The following is a 27475-nucleotide window of genomic DNA, read 5'->3' as shown; positions in this document are numbered from 1 at the left end:
TTCAATAGTAGTTGCTCAAGGATGGCAGCTCTAATCCGGGGTTTGCATTTTGCCAGGTCTCTGGAATAAACACCTGCTGCTTTGGAAAAATCACAGTGGCATCCCTCAGGGGCTACAAGAGGTCAGACTGCCCTCTCCTGCCTCCTAAGACCCACTTGAGTCACCAGATTAGCACGCTGGCTAAAAAAAACCACCAAAAGGTAATAACACAACTTGATTCATGGGCTTGACATGCTCAGCTGAGGACTCTTCCCCCACTTTTTGTTCAGTTAGTCAGTTCCTCTCTTTCACAAGGAACCTTGGATACTGCGTTTCTTTCCTGTGTCCGGGAGCATACTTGCCCTAAATCTGAAATGGAAGGAAAATGTACTGTTGCTAAAAATGACCATATTGTCATTGCAAGCAGGTCATGAGCTCTTTACGCCAGCAGCTAAGCAGTCATGCTCAGCTAGCTCCATTTGATGAAATCAGGTTGCATGTATGAGTAACTACTTATTCAGCCTCATATTGAATTCAAAATCTGGTCATTTAAAGTCAGAATCAGAAATCAGAAGACCATAGGCAATCACAAGGCCTAAGTCACATTGTAGGAAAGGACTTTCTGTTCTTAATTATTCAGAGCAGTGGGACCTCAAGACTTGGCATCTCACATTGAGGAGAAGAAAGGGCCTTTTTTTTGTAGGAAAACAGCACAGCAACCTCCCAGAAACAACATAGCTGGAAAGAATAGAACTGGAGAGATTTCCTTTTAGGGCAAATCTCTCAACCATTCACTGATTTATTATTAACATTTGTACTGCTGCTGTGCTAAAAGGTTCTGGCTGGCTTGGACTCCACTAGGCTAAGTACCATGCCGATGGCTTTATCTGCAACTTGAGGCTGCAGTTCAGCCTGTAGCCCAAAGACCAAGATCAGTGATCACAGCTGAGGGGTGACCTGCTTGTCCTTTAAGCCAGAAAACCGTGGCAGAGGACGTGTTCCCAGGTGAGGGCTGTCCTTGCAGGTAGTGTGGTCACTACTGTCTCAACACTTTTCATTCTGAAATTGGGACCAAATTTGAGCAAAATAAGTGAAAGTTCCAGCCTCTTCAGACTTTCACATCTGATTCTTCAGACCTGTATGGCTTGCTACCGAACACAGAGGTCCATCACTTCTCATTAGAAACAGGCATTTGCAAAATGGGGGGAAATTTCAACCAGGTTTATGAGATACACCTAAATGTGGCAGCAACTGCTTTTAAAAGGCCTGATAATAACCCACTGCATTTGTGGCACTGGTCTCACACTGGCTTTGCTCACTGTGGGTAATAGAGTTGTAAATTCAACCATTGCAACATGTTCAGTTCAAGGATCTCAGAGATCTTTTCCAACTTAACGATTCTGTGGTGCTTTTGGATGTTTGGTGACTCTTGCCCCCATGTGGAACTTGTTCAGTCACATTCCTCAGATGACACATCCCTAGTACGACTGGAAAAAAATTGTGCATCCTCTTCATGGTACCACCTATGACTAACCTGCCTGGTTTGACCATTTTTTACCCCTTAAAAGGCACAGTCTGAGTCAATAACACCCTTCAGCCTTGCACAGAGCCATCTGAGCTGTTCCCCACTGCACTTGTATTTGACTGGGCAGATGGAGATTATTCTTTCAGGCTGGAGAGCGCTGGAAACCATGGCTTACAGCAGCTGGGAACTGCTAAAACAAGCCTTTTACTGTTCATGTACTTGAAAGTAAAGATGTAGAGTCCCAGGAGTTGAGGTGAGGCTGCAGCACCTGGGGGGTGGTTTGCAGAGTGTTGGGGTGCCAAGCTTCAGCCTTACACGTGCTGCAGGGTAGCATGAAACAGTCCTGGAGACACTAATCCTGGATGGCTTCATTCTGTAGTTCTGCCTCTGGGTAACCATAGCCAGTAAGTTTGCTGTAAGGGCAGGATTTTGCAGATAGATACAAATGATTGTATATAATAATGAACATACTTACTGGTAGTTTTAAAAAGAGTTGAAGAAAGCAAATATTAGGTAAATAGCACAACGTTTGGTCATAAAATCTTTGAAATAATAAATTGAGAGCTTTAAGTCCCATTCCCTTTATTGCCACATTTTTTCTGGCTTCTGGCTCCCAGACTATGAAAGATTGGCCACTTCAGAGCTGGCTGTTGCCGAACAGTCTTCAAACAGCATGTAATTAACATTTTACCTGTTCTTCCTGTGAATTATTAGGCTTCACTGCACAAAGAAGCCTAAGAAGAGCTTTTGAAGATAATGCTCCATGGGTTAGCCTACTTGGCCTCTGTTGGCCAAGACACAGCCTTGGAAGGAACGCCTTGTCAAAGAGTCTCCATACCCTGATGCAAAAATATGGCACAACACTACAAAATCCCTTTTTTTATTTTCTTGTCATAGGTACTAGATACCACATTCTGCAAGGACCACAGCATGTGCGCTGATCATCCTCCACCCAAGGTCTGAAACCCAGAACCCCACAGTGGTTCTCTGGGGGCAAATGCAGTGGTCATATCAACAGCAGCAGAGCTGTCATGCTTCCAAGATTTTATTTCAAGGTGGTATGCCGTTCTGGAACACATGGCCAGCCAGGCCACATAGACAGCCACATGACATCAAACATGAAGCAGGCTTTGCAACAAGGAATTCTGAGGCGTGTGCTACCCAAGCTAAATATTCAGCGTAGCTCACTAAAATAGCCACTCTCCATGTTTGATCTTTTCTTTTTTAGCTGCCTTAAACAGAACATTCAACCCAAATAATTGCATATTGTCCTCAGCCTTTTTCACATGGCCTGTTTTCTAAATCCACAGGAGTTTTTCTTTTGCCCACCTTTGGTCTCCATCTAATTTGTCTTCATTTACTATTCCAGATATTGATTATATGCTCCAGAATCACCTTAAAATAGCAGAGTAAGTTTTATAGAGCAAGTCCAGAGAATGAGATGAAAAGGTAAGCAGTCTACCTCAATGCTCACTAGTGCTGCTCAGTAAGCAGAGTGGCAGGGCAGTGCCTCCCCATGCTTCCTGCTCTGGCTCTGCATACGGGAGACTGTTTGGTTTGCACTCCATTATAGCCCCCAGATCCCCATGGGTTTGCTTTGTTCTGCATAAATGCCTGCATCTTGTTTGTAACCCTACATCTGATTTTGCTTTACTAGACACAGAAGCTCTCACCTGATGATCTTAGAGATCTTTCACGGCCTTAATGGTTCTATGATTCTATAAACCAATCAGCTGAAGCTTAATAATGACACTTCCCCAATGGATTTAACTTGGAATTCTCCTGCTCTCCACGGTAACCCCCATCCATCTTAGATTGGTTATGCCTTGCATTTCTCTACTAGCTCATGACAAAATTCATCAATCCCTGTTAAGACAACTAATTTATCAAAATGTTTGCTGTTCTAGTCCATGTACTGAGCCCCTCATGGGTAAAACTCTGTTGGAACCAGAAATATGGGGGGAAGAAAACTAACGTGGATTATTTCAGACTCATTCTTTGTAGACTGGTCAAAGGGAAAAAAACAGGTGTTGTTTAGACACGTAGGTCATATTTCTTTCTAGGACAATGAAAAGTTTTCAGACAGGGACAAAATATTTTATATCTGGTGATTTTAAACCTGGATAATCTGGCTACATAAATGTGGATGAACTAGGAACACAGCTTTTTTGCTGGGCCTATTACTGTTCACCAGTCTTCCTCAGTGAGAAATTAATCGGCATGCTTCTTCCTTTACTTCAAATGTGTTTCTAGAATTTTTATGTAATCTCTAAACTGTCACTCATTTTCTCCTTATGTTCTCCTTCCCCTCTTATTTGATCCTAATGGATACATTTTAAGGCTAAGAATTGCTATGTACCCTCTCCTCATGTCAGCACAGATCTGAATTCTTGTGGAGATAAAAAATCAAGCCCTGAGGTAAAGATTCCTAGTGCTGGAGTATCTACAACTGCCACAACTAAGCAGTTACAACTCCCTGCCTTATGGCAAGTAAGTAAATGGTGTCTTGATTTAAATGTCCCACAATCCTACAACAGTATCAGGAGGAGAGCCCAGCCACCTTGTTGGCCCAGCATCCACCACCTAGCATCCGTCTCTTCAGCACCTCCACCTCTGCAAATCTAGTTCTTTCCAGTGTGCTTCTTTGGCTGTACCTCTACATTTGAAACTGAACACAACCTACCAAACACTATTGATTGAAACATTATGTTATCGTATTACTTTCAATAACACTCCAACCCAAAATAGCATGTGCCTTTGATCCTCTGTACCAGATGTTTTCACTGAGCTATCCACAATGGCATCTGATTTCCTGAGTGGCTAAAAACCATTCCCAACTCAAATTACTCTTTCCACATGCATATGCAGTATTTAATATGATGTTGTATCATTGTGTTGGGTAGCTGAGTTTGGTCCATCTGACTAGTAAGTCACACAGTATTTTTATTAAACTAGAAAAACCATTACGTGCAAGATTAATGTCTGATCTTCTTCATTCCCTCTTCCACTAGCTTATGAAGAAAAATATTTTGAAACCATCAGTCAAGACAGATCTATGTGTTATCAAGCCAGATCCTTCTGGTTTTTACCCGGTTACATGATCAGGCCTGACCTTTATCTCTTTGTTTACTGAATAGCTAATTGTGGGAACTTTTGTCAAATCCCTGTTCAGAAGAAAGCATATGCACTATCGCTACATCACTTTGTCTCTCTAAGAAGAAAGGTGACACCACACTAGTAGAGCAGTGTGGAAACTTCCCATTTCTTCCTAGGCATCAAATTCTGGTTCATGTCCTCTAGGATACAAAAAAAAAAAAAAAAAAGGTGCTTGGAAAGATAAAACAATACAGGACTATTAAGTTGTCATACATAATAACTATTCCGAACATAAATGCAAATTTTTTAGGTAGTCTGAAGCAAAAGGTCAAATGGTCCATCAGAGCTTTTATGCGAGGGTGCCTCAATTCACTGAAAATCTCTCACAGTAGATTCCCCGGAAAGCTCCTTGGCAGCTTCTGAACTCTGGTCCAATGAGAAAAGAATTTGAGCACATAAAAGTGGGATCTAGACACTCCAGTCACAAAACACATTTCTTCACATCCTTGTTGAGCTTCCACCTACCCTGATGAGCACAGAGTGGGAGTAAGAGCTGGCCAGAGAACTGCTGCTCTGCTGTTCTCTGCAAGATCATGTGGACAGCATTGCTGGCACAAGGATGAGGGTCAGGCTGAGTGGTAACAATGAGTAGATGGTGGAGACTCATGAGGGCATAAAGATGGCCTGCAGTTCCACAAATCATATAATCTGTTATATATTTTCACTACTCAGAGTGGACTGATAGGATAAAAATCTTCCTGTTAGCCTGGGTTCCAATGGAAATGAAGATGATGTAATTTCTCTTTCTCTCTCTGTCAGCTCTTCCTGAAGTTTTCTGGATGAATTTTTGGCTTGTTTTCATGCAATCTGACAGGACCTCACAGTCCTCAAAAAAGTAATGTTTTTAAAAGTTGAATGAAAATCAGCATCTAGAGAGAGAAGAGATCCAAATCTTCACCAGAGGAAAGGTTTCAAATTAAGCCTTCTTCCTCTGGCTTGTTTGGCTATTTGGCCATGTCTCCAGCCAGACACAAAGTGTCTTGCCTCTTGCCCAGTCAGCAATTAGGTGAAAGAGCAGGGAGTTGTAGATAGGTTTCAAGAACATGGTGTGAAAAAGCAAAAATTGACAAGAGTTACAAGGAGCATTATTTCCGCAGACACAGAGGAGCAGCCCAGTTCAGTTAGCACAGAGGCAGCTGCTTCCAGCTCCCCTGGGCTTCCATGTACAGCAGCAGCTAGGAGTATCTGAGGCAAAATACCTCCAGTGGAGCCCTAAAGCAACCTCACTGCCTTCTCCTAGTGTGAGCCCTGCCTTTTCCATCCATTCCTGGAGCACTAGTAATGCAATGAGCACCATGTGAACCAGCACTAAGCTTTTAGCCACATGGGCAAAGTTGGGGTTTGCCATGCTGTGTTTGAAGGATTGGAAGCAGATATTCCTTGCAAGGGAGAAACACGAAGGGATGACATGGTGCAGAAGGGCCAGGCTGTCCACTGCGACAGCCCACGGTGACAGGGAGGTGATGGAGTGATTGCTGCCAATGAACTCAGCATCTATCCCAACATATCCCTACGTGGCAGAAGGCAGCAAGCCTGTATTTACACAGCTGTGGCTTGGTCCAAGCAGGTGATAGGACCAGAGGTGTTTTACCATCTTAGGTAAAACCATTTGCCATCCTCAGCAGATCCTCTGCCTCCCTCACCAGGGTAAAGAGTCAGGTTCTGGGATTCTCCCAGTGGACAACAGCTGCTGATTCCCTTCTAGCTGGATCCCAAGAGCAGCCTTTAATTTTGAAGTCGTTAAGCCTGTTTTCCGAAGTGGATCCACCTTGCAAGGCAATTTCACTGAGACCAGAGAGAGAGAAAGTTCTGAGTGGCTCAGTAGGTTCTCAACACTTAGTAAGGCTGGGAGAAGGTCTGGGCTCCTGTACGACCTCCAAGAACTGGCTCTGCATTTTATCCAAACAATGTGGATTATTAAATAAAAAAAGTATGTTGGACATGTTCAAACCAGTTTGTCAGATGCAAAACATTGTGCAAACAGATGTAGAAATAAGGTCATTTTGCAGTCTTGATTTGTCCCAACACAGTGAATAAAACCAGCCAACCAGTATAATCTGAAAAGCCTCGGACATTTTATAGTCTTCCTTGCCCTTCAGGGATAGAAAAAAAGAAGGGAGGGAGGGGAAGAAAAAAGCTTTTCTGCATCTGTTTAAGGAAAACACTAGACAGTGCTCAATTTCACTTTTGTGGGAGAATTACAGCCAAAGGTTTGATACATGGTTTTACAGCACAGAAAGATATTCTGGGGCATTTTATGGCCACTAAAAATGTTGTGTTCTGGTGTGGATAAACACTCCATTATCTGAGAAGCTGAATCATTATCCCTCAGCAGCAGTGTCATGACAAATTTTTAATTGGGAACTTGTGGTGATAACAACTAAAAGTGCATCATCTTTTCCAGGAAGCTCATCTAATGCAGAGATCCATTTGATCTGATTTCTCTATCGACTTGTGCTGCATGCCAAAATAACAAGTCATGCCTTCATGTCACCACTAGAAATGAGCTTAGCCAGAGTCCATCTCCAGACAGAAAACATACCCAGAGTCTGGAGGGATTTGAAATCACTAAATCATAGATCGGGAAGTAGCATCCAACAGAGATCAGAAGAATTTGGTAGAATGGGAACAGAGGTTGGGGAAAAATAAACAACAAGAAATTGCAATAGAATTCTGGAGATCAGTGAAAGCACTTTAAATGCAGTTTTGTTATGATACTTTCAGTAATTAAAGGCTAGTGAATTTGACAAGAAGAATTTATGCTAACATGCTGAAAAGATGAAGAATGAGTGTGCTATTCCCAGAGATACAGACAAGATATTTTGGGGCCATTCTGTTAGCCCCCTGAGAACTGCTGCTGCTGCTGCCCCACAAAACTGGCTCCCAGCCAGTGGCAGAGAAGCGGGGGGCTCCGTCTCACTATTACAGCTTAGCCACTTTATCTTTCACCTAAGTGAAGCTGTAAATTCTACCTTAAGAAAGTATCTCAATCATTTGTAGGGAAAAGCCCTGACGATTTTTGGACAGTTTGTTCACCTGTAAGAATATCTTGTAGTATTTTACTGACAGCACTCTCCAGAAGCCTTTTTTGGCATGTCTAACTCCAAGGACTGGAGCAGATGGCAGTGACACTGCGACTTACTTGGCTATCACATTGCCACACATTGCATCCGTGGCTTGGATGATGTGTGCAATAGACCTCTTTTCCCCAAGATATTTACTTCAAGGCCACATTTTCCTGATTCTCCTGAAGCCAGGCAGAGGGTCCCTATGTCCCACTGTGTTGCTGCCTGTTCTGAGCTTCCCTTCCCCCTCCCCAAGACAAGCCAAGGAAGGGACCCCGACACCACTGCTCTGGTGTCTCTGTCGCATGTTTGCCACTAGAGGACACCGAATCAACATGAGACCTTGCTGAGGGCTGGAGTGGGGGGTACTACTGGGAGTGGGGTGGGGGGGCTCTGTGGGCACACACCGCTGCCTTCTCCCGCTTATGAAAACTCTGGGAAAGCTGGAAACTAGATCGGGGTGGATCTCAGATACACCAGTGGTGGTTTGCCACTCGAGGGTATGACTTTCTTGGATGATTTCCATCCCTTTGGGATTCTTTCATTTTATATTTGGGGTGCATTTTTTATACCGCTGGGGAGGAAAACTGGGAAATCAATGTTATTTTGCATTGTGCAAAGCTCGATGTGTTTGTTTATGATGGGCTCTTTACTAGGGAGCCCATTCAAAAGGAATTGTGAAAGAAACCAAACAGGAAAGGGTGGAACAATAATCTCGATAAGAAGCATCACAGGCAATGCTCAAACACAATAGTCAGATTTACAGCCTGGAAGATGTGAGGGCTCTGCCCCAACCCCAGTGAAACTGTTGTTTTTCCAGGGCTGTAGATCCGGAGATCAAAGGGTAAAGATCAAGCCTGCAGAAGAAGCAGGAGAGAGGGGGCTGGAAAAGTTCTTTTAGTCTCCTGAGGCTGACAGATGCATGAAGCTCTGACTTGGTTTCCAGGAGAACAGTCTCATCTACTTACATAAGTAATTCTTCACTATGAAGAAGCTCTTTAATGGTAGGCAAAAACCCATAACAGTGCATGCCTTCTCCCAGGAGGGACTTGTTACCTCACCACAGCTGTGGTCTGTGATGGGTATCACTCTTCATGAATGAGGAGGATCCAGGGAAATTCTTAGGGGTGGCTGTCTGAAAGGGGCTGCACCAAATGCCAGCACACCAACAAAGTGTATCCAGCACAGAGCTGGTTCCTGGTATAGGCAGAACAGGCAGCAGACTTCTTGAGGAGAGCAGAATGGCCCTGAGCTCCTTTGTCCTTGGTCTCTCTCAGGATAGTGTAGTTGCTGATGCCAAGTGAAGATAAGTCAGGCAGGTGAGTTAACAGCTCTCTCAAGGAGCCATGGCTGTGTCACAGGGCACATTCTTTCTTCCCCCTACTGCAGTTCTCACAGACTCCCATGCAAGGAGGATCTCTGCCTTTCCAAGGTCCTCCTCATGAAATCACCAACCTGCTACACCTTTCCCAGTAGTTCTCCCTTCCCAGTGTGGACAACTTAGTTCTGCAAGGGATGGGCACCATCAAGGGTGGCCTGAAGCCTGCTCCATGCAAAGCCTTGGCAAGGCACCTGAGGAGAAGCCTGCTAAAACCCATCACCATGGAAATGACACCAAGACACCACCACCACCACCTCTGGGAGACAAGAATAAATAGTTTCTCCGTGAAAAGCATGGCACAGACCCTGTGCCAGTGGAAAGGGACAAATATGTTTGTGTGTACGAGGGAACAGCCACTGGACCAGGGTGCAGCTACACTGGCAGTGCTGCCAGTGGGAGAGAGGACTGGCACCTGTCACATTCCAGCACGGAAACCCATGCTAAGCTTGTGGGAGTATTCATAGCACTGTGGTGGGTACACAGTGTCTCAGAGCTGATTTTGGAAATATGAGGTCCCTTATGACACTGCTCTTCCTTCTTCTTCTTTGCACTAATACTTTAGGGCAGAGTCAATTCCTGTTCATCACCATTAAACACAGTACAGCAGTCTTTGCACCAAATATTGCTACTGGCAAACATCTTCAACTGCTAAAACCTGCAGTAGGGAATGGAAGGGCAATAGGAGCATGCAAATAGTACTGTCCTTCCCAGGCTGTTCTTCTCAGAAGTTACTCGTAGCGTCTCTCATGATGGGTGAGAGTTGAGGCACAATGAGAACAGAAGAATGGAAAGAGAAAATAATTTAATTTTTTTTTAATTGGTGACAAATATTAACTTTTATTGAGTTACTGTATTTTTCATGCCACTAGACAACATGCTGTTACCCCAAAGCTGCAGGAGACATTCCGCCAAATTTCCTATTCTCAGCAGGTAGAACAAGCTCATGGAAGGGGAACAGGTCCAATTCAGAGAAGGGTTGCAAACCACTGTCTCAGGAAGAATCCCAGCCAGGTTACTACAGGATGTTTGATGGGAGAAGGAAGAAAAGAGGTTGACTTCACCAGTTACCCCCTAAGCCTTTGGCTTCTTTTTTCAATTGTTCTATGTAGCAAATTTGGTCTCTTTCTGAAACATCAAAGCAAACCATTCATACAGTTATAAGACATTCTTCCCTGTTCTGTTCATCCATACTGTTGCCAAGCTTATCCCCAATCCATAGGCAGCCCCTAATAAGCTAAATTTGCATTTGTAGGGCACAACCTATTTGATGACAGAAAATAAAAATCCTGCTGTTTTAATATCCAGATGGGTTTTAAGACAAGCAAGAGGGATTTATTTTTTCAAACAGAGACATAGAGGGAAAATTTCAAAATTATAAGTATCTGGAAAACTTGGCCATGTCAAAATCCTCACAGCCACCAAGAGGCAAGAATACAGCTCTAAATCACAGCATGAGACAGGAGGGGCTGCACATCCTTGTCATGTACAGCCAAAATCAAGAGCCTGAAAGGAATCTAGATAAATTCCATATTGACATAACTCATACTTTCTTTCACCTCTCTGGCCCCATCCCCCAGGATTATATCAAGACAGGCTGTCATTCTGTCATCCAAACTCTGAATTACTCAATTCTATGTGGGTGCAACCCCTGCCTCACCTACCCCTCACCTCTGCTCTCTGGCCATGACCTCCATGGGAGCTCAAGGTGGAGCCTCTCACATACCTCCAGTCTCACTCCAGAGACTCTAATGACAACATCCAATGCTTGTTTAACTTCTGAGATTGCCAGAAAGAGCTATATTTAGGGGAAAATCTGAAAAGTTGCCCCTTTGACTTGTGCTCTATGGAAGTTCCTGGCTCCTGCGAGTCTCCCTCTACCAAAGCTAACTATTAAGGTCTTGTTATTGCAGCCCATTTCAGTAACAGCAGTTGCCCAGCAAGCATTACACTCAAACGGCAAAAACCCTCTGGAATTCACATTAACATATAAAGGACATTTTGTTTTATCAAAACACTTTCACTTCTTAATTCTCTTCTGTTACTCACATACATGAAATGGGGATACTTAGCAGCCAAAAATAAGTTTCACAACTTCTAAAAGGTAACAATTGTATCAAGTGCACCAAATGTCTTCCTAGCAGCATATGTGTACATATTTTTTAGTATTCGTTTCTGGCTTATTAAAAAAAAAAATTGAAATTAGGACACCTGTGGTATTCACCCTCAACCTAATTTCAGTTACTGCAAGCACATAATAGAAGAGCAAATACAGGCAATTTCATATCGCTCTACCATTTGCCATCATATTCTATCTCTTGTTTAAAAGAGTACTAGCTGTAATAGGCTATTTTGATGGAAAAAAAGTTAATTTTATGTTCTGATTTCATTTTTTGTTGTAGAACATAGAGATGTACAAGATTTCAAAGACTCAAAAATTGAACAGTTTTACAACGCTGCAGCACAATTGCAATCTCCATTACATGCATATTCAGAAGCAACGAGCAGAAGATTTTGAGAGATATTCAGAAGTATACAGTTGTGGGATGAGCTTTTGTAATCAAAAACATCAACTTGAAATTTTGAGTATTATTCATTCACTTGTCCCAGTATTCATGTTAATGAAAAGAGCCATGAAAATTCCTGTCCCAGCTGATTTATAATAAAGCTTTCAGACAGGAACATCAGGCATATGGTATATGTTAAAGATAGTACTAAAGTCTCAATTTTTTTTAAATTAATTTCTGCTGAAGTATGTTGTGAAGAATAGACTTCAGCTGTGGTGCTGGTTGCAAATAAGTAATCCAACCTGTTAGTTACAAACTCCTTGCAGTGGACCAGCTTTCTAACTGGGTTGCACCATCTGGAAACACCAGTGGGCTGGAGCATAACAGGCTCTTGCTGGTGTTGCTTGTCATAGCTCCAAAAACAAAGAACCAGAGAGCAACTTGGAAGAGCTCAGGTTTAAGTGTTTAGTACCTCCTCAAACATTTAAATTTACAAAATAAGCATATTGCTGTTGTTGTTGTTGTTGTTATTTTTTATTATTACTACAACTACTACTACTACTACTACTACTATGAGGGGAACTCACATGTGGAAAGTAAAGCTGTGTGCCATTCTACCGTGAATTCAGCCGCCAGGTTTTTTCTCACTGTTCTCAAATCATTTTGCAATTTTTTTCTAACAGATCAATAACTCAAAGGTTACAGCCCTTCTGATGCCCAAGGTAGTCACTTTCATCTGGAGTCAGGCTTAGTCCTAGTGGTACCTGTTCAGGGGGTCCACAAATATATATTAACTTAAGCTGAGTTTGGGGTAGTTTCAAGAGTGCAAGCTGGGTGTCCAACTTACTGTGGAAGAGCAGAGTATGCCTGGTCTGACATCTATAAACATCTGAGCAGATTGCACACTTTCTTACCTTGTGCTAAGCAATGAAATGCAATGTAATATGGTACAGGCTGTGTACATCCAAAATCCTGCTTTTACAGTCTCTGCCACACGTCTTTTTCTTTTGTGAAGTAGGAGTGGAGGCAGAAAGCAGGGCCTCCTGGTGCTGATCTTATCCACACAATGTCCAGCAGAAGACAAGCCCCAGCTCCAGTGCTGTTGTGAGATCAACAACTGCTGTCTAGGGATGCCCTGGACCAAAGAGAGCTGCTCTGGCTGCAGGAGAGCAGCAGCAGCAAGGATCTGAGCTGGGGAAGGAGAGGACAGTGGTTTGTTAGCTAACAAAATAACAACAAGTGGGCACAGAGGACAGGCTGGCAGCCCATGCTGGGACTGCTCAGTGTATGGTTTGAAACAAAGGTCTCTGCAGAAAAAAACATCTAGAAGTAGATGAGTCTGGCTTGGAAATTATCCCAGGTATATCCAAGCCCAACACTGTGCCTCACTAGCCTCACTGGTTTTTTAAGTCTCTTCATGTTGAATGTAAAATTTGATTGATTTTTCAAACCTGTGCATATATTTTCTCATTTAACAGCTATTTTTTTTTTCGTTTTTGTGGCATGGCTGTTTAAGAGGGCATGTTAAATAAGTGCAGTTTTAAGGGACTCTACCTGTAACTTTTCTACTTTCAGGTATCTCCTGTTCTCCAGCTGTTGTGAAATGCTAGTTTTTTACCATAAAAATGTTCTTTATCTTTATGTCAGTTTTTGTGGCATGAGCAGGACCTCCATTCTGACATTGGCAAATGACAGCACAGCTGCCAGACATGACTACACTGAAGCATCTCTTCAGGATTTATTGCAGCCCCAATGGGGTTGTGGGCTTGAAAGGGCTTAAGCCCTCTGCAACAAACAAAAATAATAATTCAGAGGCAAGTGAAAACACAGCTTTTCCAACTATAGACGGTCTATATTTTCCCCAAAGCAGCAAAACTAAGTTTTATAAGAAGCAGTAGGTGGGGTCAGCTGCAGATGCACATTGGGAGATTACAGGGTGTAGGTATGCAGCACCTCTCCAAACAAAACTGTTTCAAAGTACATCTGCAGTGAGATGGGCAATCTATCAAAAAATACCTGGGCCTTAAGCCTAAAAAGACAAGATGGGCGGTGAAATCTCTAAGGCCTTTTAAACTATTTTGAAAAATTACAGATTAAGCAGAGGAAAGCATTTTAAGCAGGATTTTAAATGATTTAGTAAAGCAGCATAAACCTTCTGGATATAACCATCATCAAAACAGAGAGGTTGGCATGTAACTTTAAAGGTGATGAGGGAGGGAATTACGGTGGAGTTTTTTACCAGGAAAAAAAAAAAAACCTCCTACTTAATGTCAAAAAAATTAATGGCAAATATGACAAACTTCTACTGCACTGGTAAAGCTCCCATTAAGAAAGAAAGGAAATAGAAATGGAGTTCTCAGCTCCTGCTTCACATGGTCTCTGCTAAACAGCAGCAAGAGATGACTGCCCTCTGCATCTGTCTGCCTCTGCAGCACTTTTCTGCTGCTCTTTGCTGGAAGTGGCCACCTCACAGTTCACAAGCTGGTCACAACCTGCTACATAACCATCTAGAGGGAAGGAGACAGGTGTTTAATATTTTCTGTGTTTTATTGTCACAAGCTAAGCATCTGGGAGACCATCCAAAGATGACTTTTGTATCTCATCATCTTAAAGGCATACCTCCTTTTTCTTTTTAACCCGATTCCCATGCCATCTAGCTTGCACTGTTCAGTTTTGTTTCTCCACTCCTGGAAAGGGCTCAGCATCCACACAAGCTCTCAGATGTCTCATCCCTCCCTCTTGGCAAACAACCAAGAACGTGCCACATTTAATCTCCCCATTTCAAACCACCACAACAGGAACCCTGATACTACTTCCTTGGGTCAAATGAATAATTTAGGAAAGCAGCATGTCTGGCCATCTAAGAAAAATGCCACACAAATTCCATGCCTTCTTAAAAGGTATATGGAAGTTTTCCATGGGCCACATGCCATCATTTCACCTCTTCTTGTTGCTACGCCAACAGGGTGGTTATGATTTTGAATACTTAAAGCACAGAGGAGCTGGCAGAAATCCTTGTTCTCTGAAGACAACTCTCCCCTTGCACATGTTCACAAGCTAATAGCACTTCCAGAAGCACCATGATGAATCTGAGGAAGCCAGAAACACATTCAGTGGCACTGGTTACGTGCAGTTTTGGAAAGAGGAGACATTCAGTTCCTCTGCCTTCAGATGCTCAGTGGGAGAGTCAGGGGGAGTATTTGACACCCTCACTGAGTCAGCTCTGTTTTGGTGAAAGCCTTGGAGTCTTCATCTGCTTTGTCATATTTATGACACCACATTGGTCTAATTATGGAATCCCCTTCAGCAATGACCAGATACTTTCCAATGGCCCTGTACAATGTTTCACCTGGCCAAGCTCATGGCAAGGGAGCTCCTCACAGCCAAAAGCTCTGGGTTTATCAAGAGCTTTATAATAATTTACAAAATAGCATCACTCTTGAAACCCCTACCTAGGAGCCTGGAGTACCACTGGCTTCCCTCACACCTGCACTTTTTCAGAGCCAGTTCTCAGAAAGGTGACATATTCTGCTCAAGACTTTGCATCCTCCTCTGAAATTCACTCCTCACCTGTGATTTCTGCATCCTCTTCTTCCTTTCCAACACATATTAGTGAACAATATTTGCATCATTGCTTTGTGTGCCATGAACTAAAATTTTATGCTGGTCTCATAGTCTGAAACATTTTTTGAGCCCTAAATTGTCCACTAGATTTGCTACATTTCTTCAGCCATCTTTTACATCAAGGTTTTTTACAAAGATAATCCATTATACAATAGTCGAGGAAATAATTTCAACCCTGGGTCGCCAGGGCTCCCTTACCTGAAAACAGCACACATCACAACAGCATCACAAACTTGCACAGCCTTGGCTCAAACACGACTGTCACTGGAAATGGCCTCTTTGTCAATGCTCCAGCAGTAATACGTGACAGAATGAAAGGCACATAATTCAGGACTCAGCAGATATTCTCAGTCAGTCGAATAAATTATTCTGGGATGCCCATCCCAAAACATTTAATTTGCTAGAGCTGCACATTCCTCTTATCAGCATATACTCTCCTGATAGCAAGCTTCAAGTCCATGTCACTGAGGCTACCATAACACAGCTGGCCTTTCCCTGGTCAAGAAACACTGTCATTTCTTTGAGACATCTTCCATCCTAGGTACGAACTGTTCAGGCACTTTTTCACTGGGTTCTGCAAAATCCAGCTGATTGACCAGCTCTCACCCATACCATTGGATCACTGCATGCAAAAGGCATTTGTCTGTTTTTCATGAAAGAAAATTAACAAGTCATTGTCCACACACAGTTTTAATGGCTATCAGGGATCACTATTCTAAGCAGCACTAATTTTGCTCACAACAACTTCAGCTTCCCATATGTAACACAACACAAAGTTCTAATTTTTTAATCACTACATACTTTTGCCGTAATTCTTTTAAATCTGAGGTCTTGCCACATTCTGGTGACAGCCCTGTCTAGCTGTGTCAAAGCCTTTGGAAGGACTTCTCTCCCTAAATTATAAAACAGACCAGTTCTGACTCAATATCAAACATCACCTTCAAGATTTCATGAAGAGCTGAAGTCACACAAAACACGATGAGATTTGCTTGTTGGTTTGGCTTTTTTACCAGAAAGAACCTGGGAGTAATGAAGCCTGGCAAGCCACTGATGAACAGTCAGAATGTACTCTAGTTATTATGTAGTATAATTACAGAAATTATTAATTGCCTGCCATTCTGCCATGCCAGAGAATTTCCTTTTCCTGACAGTCTCTTCCCCTTGGAGCTTATTAATGACTTCTGACAATGAACCTCTCCTGTTTTATCCTTGCTATATGAGAATCCCTTCATATCAAAAATTTTTAATAAATCATATAATTGCTTTGGACAAAGGCTTCAGAACATATAAAAACTTTCAAAAAACATGCTTCAATTTATGAATCCACAGAGACCAAAATTACAGTTATAAAACCCCTGCTGGTCCTGACCCACAGGCATCTTCTTTCTCTCCTCAGCACAATGGGGAAACCTCTGTCTTACTTTGTGTGGGTGTATCTCTGCATTCCATGGGCACCAAGTTCTACACTCTGCAGGAAAACAAGGCAAGCAGAGCAAGGGGGTCTCTCAGTCCCAGTGTTATGCTCCCTGCAGGACTCATGCCTCTCACGCAGGCAGGATCAGGGCCCCCTCCACGTCAGCAGACAGGTCTGTAGAATGCTGCCCCTCTGCACCTCCCACACCAGGTCCTCTACTCTCAGGTAGATAGATCTGGGTAGTTGGAAAGGTGGAGAAATGTCTACAGACACTGGCAAAAGTGTCTTCACCCCAAGAAGCTGCACCTAGAGTACACACGCATTTTACTCACACTCATGAGATTGACTTCTGAGATGAAGCCAATAATGAAGGTAAAAAACCCAACATTTTAAAATAAACCAGTGCAGTCGACACAAGTAAACATACAATTTCCAAGCATGACTTAAAAAAAAACTCTGTCATGTGATGAAGACATGCTAGAATGTGGCTTTTTCCTATTTTCACCCACTCGTACTCAAAAGTTTTGGCTTAACAATAATAATAGCAGTAATGAGCATTACTTCCCTACCACCAAGCTTGCTATGCTTACCTAAACAAAAACAGACATGTTTTAAAATAAAACTCTGTCACTGTATTAAACAAATGAGCACTTAAAATGAAATTTTTGGCAAGTGTCAGTGAGAAGTTTTCCCATCCTGGTGGATGTATCACCCTCCAACAGAAAAAATGAGCGCTTGCTTGAAAAACATACTGAAAGCAAACAAAGAAACAAGCAAGCAAACAAACAAACAAAAATCCAACCAACCAGAAAAAAGCAAGGTATGTACTTAGAAAGGAGTCATGAAAGAAAAACACATATATTTTGTAGCCTATTAACAGTTCTACCCAGGATGTTGTCTGACATAAATGCAAAGGGCAGCTTTAATGCCAGTAGCTGTTTCAGGAGGAAGCATCCTCCATCCAGACACTGCTTCAGTCAACCCTCACTGTCTGTCGTGGGCACGTTTTGAACATCTCTGATTTACCTGACACACTACTGATGGGAGGAAATTATGCACTCAGCCCTTTCCACATACAACTTCTCATTTATGAATTAAAGAGCTTATTTTAGAGAGAGTGGGTTTTCATTTTCAGTGGGTTTTCATTTTCAGTATTTTGATGGAAGAGAGAATTCAGAAGATTTCTTACAGAGCCACATGATGGGCCTTCCCATGCCCCCAGCTGGCTCCCTTTACCAGGGTATCAGGCCCTGGACCACACAGACTCACTTCAGTGTCTGAATTCCAGAGATGAAAATATTTCTTCTGTTGTTAAAATATACTGAAGTGGACAAATGCAGTCTGTATCACCATAGCAATCACAACTTTAAAAACACCAAGACACTTTACACAATGGAGTTTTCTTTTTTCCATGGCACATTTTTACTGATTTTTTTAAGATTTGATGGCACTGATACTGTCCAAAACTTGCCAACTTAGAGTCGGGTATTCTTTATGCAAGTTGTTTTTTCCTACTGTAGTGTAAGCAAGAGCTGCATTTGTCACTGTGAGCATATTTACAGCCTTCCTGAAGCAAGGAAGGGCTCTTCAGTGCTGCCCAGTCAAAGCAGATAAATTAGTGCCTGCCAAGTCAGGTTCAAGGAGTCCAGAGGCAGCACATTATTCCCAGCCACGTGGCAGAGAGAAGCTTTTATCTAGTTTTTGTTTAAAGTGTAAGAGACTGCTTGGCTTTAACCAGCCTACTTAGCTGAGCCGTGTAGTTCCTTTATGTAAAGTCGAAAGGCTTTGAATCGTATCAGACACTTTGGCAGACGCTTCAGCTCCTTTGCTCCATAACAACCGTCTTTTCTTCAGTACACAATAGTAGTTCTCCCTCAAACTTGATTTATTTAACAGATACATAAAAGACACATCTCTCACTTCAACCACCCTCTTTCTTTAGGCTCAAGAAACCTTGAAAAAGTGCCCCTACTTGTCACAAGCAACCATCCCTAGATGAAGTTTTATTTGCCATCAGAGGGACAGACTGTCCCCATGCCTTTCATGGGGACCAGCCTCACTGCAGCACAGCAGAGCTGTTGCTGGTGAACCCAGGGACCACGGTATCTCCAGTCCCTCCAGCTAAATCCTGCAGGAACCATGATGCAGATTCCCATGGCCTTCCTTGGTTGTCATACCAGCACTGTGTTTGCAGAAAAAGTCCAAGTAAGTAAAGGCAAACTTCCCTAATGAACATGTTTATCATGTTTTCAAGTCCCTTTTTAATTCCTGTAATGAAGCAGCAGCCAACTCTGCCGTGGGTGGAAGCAGAGGGTTTGGACATCTTTTTCCCAGCTGCACAGCAAATTGCTCTGCAGCACCAACAAAAAGCAGTACCTATGGGGGAGAAAAAATTAACTATTTCCCTCTCTGATGAGAATGTCATCATTCATGATTAATACTAATTTTAGCCAGTTCCTAAACATTGCAATTTGTTTCAGTTCTGTTTTCCCTGAACACTAATGGTGGGATGGGGGGGGAGAAGGGGAAGTTGGAGACTGCTCTTGATTTTCCTTTTGGGGTCTTGCTCTCCATGTGAGAAAAGTGGATAAAAAAAAATACCAGGGGTCTTGGGCAGAGTTGAAGGGTAGGGTGATGTGCTCAGCAGCTTCCTGTGTGGAGGATGTGCCCCCCAGGGTACCCCACGTTCTGGCAGTCCCTGCGATGGCAGACCTGTCTCAACCAGGGAGGCAGCTCACAGGAACACAGCATCTGTTTTCAGTTAGGTCCCTGAAATGCATAAGCTGCAATTTGGCATCTCACTGCAGGCTTTAAAAGAATCCTGGGATAACAAGAGGAGAGGGGAGGGGTGTGATGAAAAGCAGCATTGTGTTTATTAAAATATATCACTAGCACTCAGACATGCTTCCAGTCATCTGGGTTGTTGTTGCTTTTCTTCATTTCCATGTTGGATTTTTGTGTCAGTGCACAAGCTGAAGGAATAGGTTAGGTCTTTGGAAGCAAGAGGCTGACTCCTAAAAAGCACACTGGGATCTGGGAGGCTCCTAACTGCCCAACCCTACTGCTGGCTGATGGAGCTCCCTCCCTGGTTTTACCAGAGTATGCCTCATATTTGAGGCAAAGGCCATCCACTGCAACCTACTAAGGAAAAGCTTGATAAGGAAAACTTAAGGGTGAATATTATCTTGGTAAAATGGCACCACATATTAGCACTCTGACAGTGCAGACAGATGTGCCTGGGAATGCTGGTCCCTGAGCTGAGCAGGTAAGCACTGCACTGGCATCGCACCGTGCCTCGGCACAGCCCCATCGGCAGCATGGCTACATGTGACCAGCCACAGACAATTCACGTGGGGATGAGAAACGCGGGAGGTCCAACCACTGTCAACCACTTTTTTCAGTGCTAGTAACAGCCAGGGTGATCTTTTTGTAAGAGTTATTGCCTTGCAAGGTCGAGTCCACATGTGGCTCTGGGTAGCAGCTGTAGGAGAACCCACATGGTGCTGGGCACTGTCTCAGGGTGCTCAGCCCCATCAGAGGGGTGCCCATGGACTCAGTGCAGGCATTTAGGGTACAGGAGGTACAGAGCCCAAAGGCTGGCCTAAGGAAATTATCTACACCTGAAGCTTTTTAAAGCAGCCTGTATCTATTACAAGGCAAGAAAGCATTATTGTGAAACCCCTCCTGCAGCCAAAACGTTCTTCCTCAAAAGAGTGCAAAGCAGGCCCCCATGCCTATGAATCCTTGGCAGATTAAAATACTCAGCTGGCACTGGTCAGATCACTTTTCTATTGCAATGGAGGCAGAGCAGTGCTCCAGACCCCATGGCAGTCCCCAGGCTTGCAGTGCCAAAAGGCCCTAGGCCCTGCAGATGCTGCCAACACTTCTGGGGACATGTTCAGCTGCCCATCATGAGCTGCCAGTCAAGGCACTGGCTTCACGTCCAGGGGATGTGCCAACCACTCCCTGCACCTGCATCCAAAATTCAGTTTTGCATATTTGTCCCTGCCTGTTCCAGCTCTCAGAGGCTTGGCTGTGCCATGTAGTGCTGTGCTATGCTGTGCTCACCACAGATTTTCTCTTCCAGGTGCCTCTCCTGGCACATGAAAGCACCACAGAGCCCAGGTTTGACTCAGCTACCCAGGCATTTGTCTCTCACTTAAAATGCAGGTGGACAACGGAGCTGCACTCCAGCCTCTCACAAAATAGTCCAGTATAGCACTGCTCTTCTCAATTGATGGGAAACTTCTGCCTGAGGCCATGTCTTTCAGCTATAAGCACTTTTTTTCAGACATATGCACTGGCAAAGGAGAAGCATGCTACTCCTCCCTTTGCTGCTCTTCAGTATTGCACAAGTTTAGTAAAGGCAATGCCCTTCTCATCCACCAAGGCTCTTAGGCACAGGGAAGGATGATGTTTGTCCCTCTCAATCCTGCCCCCACAGAATGGTTTATAGCCCAGTGATTTGGGACCAACAGGAAGGAATTGGCTTGAGGATCCTCTCAGACAGAGAAGAGACTCAAATCCCTGCCCTACCCTCCACAAGAAGGTCTCTAGGAATGGAGCTACTGTATACTGATGGAAATCAGCCATTTTATTATAAGACAAACCTCTTTCGACAAACACTCAAATCTCTTCCTGGAATAGGAAGACAGCCCAGGATGACTAGCCAAGGTGTTGGCCCCACAACTGGGAAGTCTCCAGATTTGATGCTGAGCCATGTGTACATGGTCTTGGCTGGGAGAAGCACCTTGCAGCCAGTCACTTAGCCAGCATGGCATTGCTGGCATGTGCTGTGCTGCCACAAAACTGAGAGCACCTCTAGGAAATTGCTAGTAAAAACTAAAGCACCTCTAGGCCAATGGATATGGTGGCAGTTTTCAATAAATGCACTTTCAGGTAGGATTTCGTTATCTTTGTGGCTGTGGTTATTATCTAGGATTATAGACTCCAAGTGCAGAAAGGTGAGAACTGCATTACCGTGATGCTCTGCTTGGGCTTATGAGCCTTTCCGTGCAGTAGAATATACATGCCCCAGCGCAATACCACACTAAAGCAGCCCCAGCAGGCAGCTGGCTCACAGCCAGCCATCCCTGGGAGCAGCACCTTTTCCAGCTCCCTGGCTGCTTGCCCCTCCACCAGTGGCACAGCAGCAACCCCTCACATTCTCTGCTGTCACTCAGCAGCTCCATGAAATGCTCAGATTTACCAGTCTCCAATAGCCTTCACACCCCACAGAAATATGATTCTGGAAGGGGAACAGACCAGAGCATAATAATAACCAGGGCAGACACAGTAATTGATGTTTTCTGCTCTTTATTTCAGATAATTCCCGAAGATGTGTCTAAGTCCAGTGTTTGTAAAATGGTTATGCCATGACCAACACCAACTAGGCATACATGAGGTGAAACAGCACTTTAATCTAGGGAGCCTGAGCAACTCCAAGCAGCCATCAGCTCGCAGCAGTTCCTCCCTTCCCTGTCCAAGCATGGACAATTTCATCGCATGACAAGCTCCAAACACAAAACTCTCACTACAACAGGTCATTCTTTCTCCCATAACCGTGTCTGCATGGCCCTGCCTATTCTGCCACTGACAGAGGCAACCAGACTAGTACAGGGGGATCGACAGCAATGAAAGCAAGACAAAACTTCTAGGAGCAGATGAATGGCTACCACCTACCACTGTTCATGTTCCCATTTTCATTGGCTTGGCATGCTCTTTAATGTCATGTAAAGCTGAGTTAACTGAGGCATGAGGCTGCCTATATTTTTCTGGCTGCTGTTGCAAGGGTACAAGCCAAGAAAGCAACGTTCCTGGGGAAGAGCAGCAGGGTTGTCATGCTAGGAAGCAAAATTAAGCTTCTGAACCACAAAACCACTTAGTTCCTATTTCATTTCTTGAGAAGGTCGATCAGCTAAAACAGTAGGCAGTGAAATCAACCCCTCAACTGCTGAAACCAGTGTGACCCAACCACTGAGCAGCAGCACTTGAGCCTGCTGTATTTGACACCCTAGATGTCTGTGTTCTGTAAGCAACCAGGTTTTTTGCTTTAACCAGGAATGCTTGCTGAACAGTACACCCAGCAGTTCCATCCCTACACTGCCAGTTCAAATGCAGGTCTTACCCTCAGTCCCACAGCACCACTCGTGCTCATCGCCTGGCTTCTGATAGACCCAAATATCCAACACGTGCTCCCAGCCTGTAGAGCCGAGGGTGAAGGCAGCAAAGCTTTGCCAGGTGGCTCTATAACAAAAAGGATACACATGCCTGTGTAAATGCTCCATCATAAACAGAGCTGTAGTGATATGAGCAAGCCAGACCAGCTGCCACAGCAACCAAATCCACTGGGGAGCAGCTACTCTGCTCTCATTAAGCTGACACAATCAGAGCAACAAACTCCTCCATGAACCAAGGACTTATCTAGAAAAGGTGCTTACACAGATTAGGACTTCATTCCTGTTTCGCAGTGAGACAAGCTCTGCCCTTGACTTCAGAGGCTTGGGAGGTTGCGCTGGGCCAAGGATAGGCTGGGAGGGTTTGGACTGTGACCCTCATGACAAAGTCAAGAGTGCTCACGTGGCTAGTGCGACTGTGTAAATCAGTGGCTTGTGAATCACAGGGACAGGTCTTCTAAAAACAAAAATCTTCACAACAAGAGATACAGATGCCCCCCTCCAGCATCTCTTAAATAATTCTGAAAACTTAATGCATTTTAAAAGAGGTACAGAATTTTTAGATTTGTTAAAAGAGTACTAAGAATAATACATATATATATATATAAAATACATTTATAGAAATACGATTGAGTTGAATGTATCAAGGGAATGCAAAGATTTTAACTCCTCCTGCTGCTGCTTTATTTGTAGCTGGGACTCTTTTGGTTTTAAAAGCGGATAACCTTACAGAGGAACTAATTCAGGAAGGCAGCTTCACTTTTTGAGGAGCATTTGTGCAAGGAGCTGACTAAAAGTGCAACCAGACAATATAGTCAGTGACTGACACAGGTGAATTACCTGCCAGTCTTTTTCATTCTGACGTGGAAATCAGATCTGTCAGCAGTTATTTTTAGTAGAATTGGGGCCATGAAGGACTCACGAAAAAGTTTTCTATGATTTCACTTACCGATTCTTAATAATCCCTGTGTCAAACTTTGAGGCAATGCAAACTTCTGCAGTTTGCGGAAATGAGGATCATAGGTATACAATTCCTACAAGTAGGAGTTGGTTGTTACAACAAAGCCAGAGGTCCCAATTAATGTGTTTTGTGTAAAACTAGGAAGCAGCTGGTTTGGGTTTCATAAAAGTTACCACAACAAAGTTGCAGTGGAAGGGGCAAGCAGAGACACACATCCAGACCGAGCACCCTTTATCCAAATCACAGCACACACTGTTCCCAAGACAGACCTGTCCAGAAACCAGCTTTGGCAGCTGCCGTGTCAAGTGTCAAGAAAGGGCTTGTGCACACAATATAACATAATCAGAGGCTGAAATAAGCTACATAATATACAGGAACTCATATCTGTTGCTGTAATCTATCTGAAGTACAAAAATCAACTTGCAAAATTGCCTGTTAGACTTATATTAGACTTTCCTGCCCCTCTTGCTTAATAAGGGGTGACTGCAATGAGAAAAAGGCCCTCAATGGGTGGAGGTTCATCAGCCTTCAGGAGTCTTCCTCGTTTTGATGGCAGAGAAATTGTGCAGAATTGAGATGCCTTGACCAAGTACTGCCTCTCTCCCTTTTCACCTAGCCAGCAGTGCCACTGGAGTGGAGCTCCCTTTCCAGACCAGCTGGGGAATTTCCTTATTGCAGTGCAGGCAGCCAGCCCACAGAGATGTGCATTAGCGCCTTTTGAGCTTTGGGTGCAAGGAGCTGGACAGGAGCCGAAAGGATGGAAGAAGATGTGGTCACATCATGGCAGGTTTTAATTGGTGTTTCCAATGTCCAGAAGATGCAAGTAGGGACAGTACACAGAATACTGCGTTATACTGAGTTATAACCAGCTCTCCAAGCATCTGTCACCCAACAGACCTTGCTTACAGAAAAGAGCTTGACCCACTAGAATGTGCATGGACTTGCAGAAGATGAGATTAGATTGCAACCTTAACTAATATAAATATTAGTCAAGGAATCCTCAACGGATTAAAAAAAAAAAAAAGAGCCCAAGTGGTTGCTACATCTAATTATGCTTATTGTCAGAAGTGGGGTACATCCAGAACAGACTTGGGTACAAGGACCACTGAAGAACCAGCAGTGCAAATCCTACTGCTTTTGCATCTCTGCAACTTGAGTAATTGTTCTTTTTTCCCACTTAACTTTAAAAAGTCTCACTCTCATTGCCTAGAATTTCAAGAGGTTTTTGGGGAATACAGATAGAGGAATTGTTCTCATGGTATTAGCTCATAGGCAGTCTTTTGTCTAGAAAACTTACCAGATGGGATTATTTACACTAATCCTACAGTGGAACCTATGAATTGCCTACGTGGAAAAGAAAATGTGTATCTGTACTCTGTGGGGTAGACAACAGACATGCACCCTTGAGCAGCTGAAATCTTGATACCTTAGCAAATTGTGAGATTGAATCCCCAATTACCTGTAGAGGTGTCTGGGCCTCCCTGGTTTATTTTAGGGGAGAGCCAAGGAGCATACTACTGGTTCTCCCCTCCACTCAGCTTGCAATAGATAAAAATGTAATTTCATTGGGCTGGAGCACAGCTCTCTGATCCCTGGAGGGGATCACTCATTCCCAGCCATGCACAGAGACACAGCTATGGCAGGGCCCTTCCTGGAAGAGCACAGCTGAGGTTGAAAGTGTTACCCAAAAAAATCCTGAATGCACTGACTGTTAGGAGTGAGGACCTGATTCAAATCAACCCATTAAAAAAAAAAAAAAAAAGGAAAGATTCAGTTCTATCTAAACAGAGAGGCAGTGTCTGAGGAGCTGGCCAGGTAGATGTCTGCAGGCAAAGAGACAGAAGGAAATGGTGCCTTAGAAAGCTGTGAGCAAGATCCTGGTTCCAGAGATCCTTGAGCCTGTTCTTCCCTGGCCTCTCTCCCTGGGGTGGCAGTAGAAGGATACAGAGAGCTCATACTTCTTCATATTGAAGCATTAGTGTGGTAATGGCTTTTGAAAACATCAATTTGGCAAAATGACTTTTTTTTTTCCTTTTTCACAGAAATAAGGATACTGGTCTTATAGCTTTCATGGTTGGTTTTTTTTTCCTTCAACAGAAGTTTGTCCTTCAAAAAAATCAAATAAAAAGTATTCCATAGTTTTGACCACAGAAAAAAATTTTCAGCTGACAGAAAAAAGACATGAATCTTTTCTTTAACACAACCTTCCTCCTCCTCTTTCCCACCACCTCTACCACCAACAATGGATTACTAGCTGTGATTTGAACAGTTTGTGAAAATCACACAGGCTGTGGCAACAAACACACCCTGAGGTTTGAAACACTGCCGGCATGAGGCTGATGTGACTGAATCAGATTTTCAGGAGACAGGGTCACAGCCAGTCATGCAGCCTTGGAGGGAGAGTAGTCCCAGCCTGGCTGCTCTTGTTGCTTCCCCAGGCAGGTTGGTGGCAGTCTTCATGATGAGCTCCCGACTTCCTCCAGGGCATCCAGAAGCCCCTGGAAGGGTCCTATCAAGCACAGGAGCCAGAGCATGATTTAACCCAGTTATAAGTTGGGTGAATTAATTCCAGAGCTGGACTGTGCACTGCAGTGATGCTCCAGGTGCTTTTTTCTGGCAAAGGGGCAGATTCTCCATGCAGCTCTACATTATTCACTTACAGAATAAGAGGAAAACGGGAGTTTTTCAGAGCAGAGGAACATGACTTGCAAAATAGAAAGAAAATGAAGGTCTACCAAACTTCAGAGTGAAATAACATTAATTATTTGCTTAAGTACTTTTCATGTCACAGTTTTTTCCTCTAACTTAGAATTAACAAAATGAGACAGCTCATGATTAATATAAGCCTTTGTCCTGCAAATCTGTCATTTACCCATGTGATGGTTTTCTCCAGACTTTGGGATATAAGAAAGTAATCTAACTTTTAAATAAATATTGATATTACACTGCAATGGCACACATTAATTAAGACGCCTTCCCCTCACTCAACACAAATCAGTCGATGAAATAATATCTGATACACTGATTCTATTTGAAAACAGTAATCATGTACCTCTACTTTTATCTTTGTGTGTGAACATCCCTGTGCCAGCAGCTCCTCTCTGGGAAGGCCCTGGGACCACCCTTCCTGCACTAGTTATCACCCAGCATCTCCAAGGGTTCCTCAAAATGCGCGTGGCTGGCAGAGCACCCAAGCTGGCACTACTGGGGAAGAGCAAAGGACAAGGTGACGGGACACAAGTATTACTTCTTCCTGCTGCAGTGGGTCTTTCGCCCTGGTCACTTCACAGCTGAGCTTTCTAATCTGTGGTTTCAACAAATGGAGACTGAGCAAATTATCTTTTGCTCGAAGAGCAAAGCATTAAGATTTGAATCAGCTGTTAAGGGAGAACTTAGACCAGGAAGCCCCAACCTTGCACAAGCTGGAGAGGAGGGAGGATTATGAAGGTCTGAAACCACATCACCTGTCACAACAGGATATATTGCACCAGTCAGACCTAGAGGGAGAGCAAATTCCCCAGTGAATCTGCACCTGTTCATATCCTTCCACAAAGGCCCTGTCATGGCAGGAACCCCAGCCTCCAAAAGCCCTTGCCCCAGGCTGGAACACAAACTGAGAGGCGAGAGGCAGCGCAGCTCTTGATTTCTCATAGACACCCTCTGCGAAGCACTTTCTTGGCTGTCCCATTA

The 27475-nt window shown here is 43.7% G+C and overlaps 2 long non-coding RNA genes across 2 annotated transcripts in view; one reads left to right on the top strand and one right to left on the bottom strand.

Moving 5' to 3' along the window:
• Nucleotides 1-27475, bottom strand: part of LOC109143253 — a 43552-nt gene that overhangs the window by 14532 nt on the left and 1545 nt on the right. The gene's annotated exons all lie outside the window — the stretch shown is intronic.
• On the top strand, nt 63-12086 carry LOC109143252. Its single transcript, XR_002043287.3, has 3 exons — nt 63-200; nt 2874-2953; nt 11506-12086. It is a non-coding gene; the product is annotated as an uncharacterized LOC109143252 (long non-coding RNA).

The sequence above is a fragment of the Corvus cornix genome, chromosome 1A (assembly GCF_000738735.6).
Source record: "Corvus cornix cornix isolate S_Up_H32 chromosome 1A, ASM73873v5, whole genome shotgun sequence".
Classification (NCBI taxonomy): domain Eukaryota; kingdom Metazoa; phylum Chordata; class Aves; order Passeriformes; family Corvidae; genus Corvus; species Corvus cornix.
Note: the sequence above shows the minus strand (reverse complement) of the source record. Positions and strands in the feature narration are given on the sequence as shown.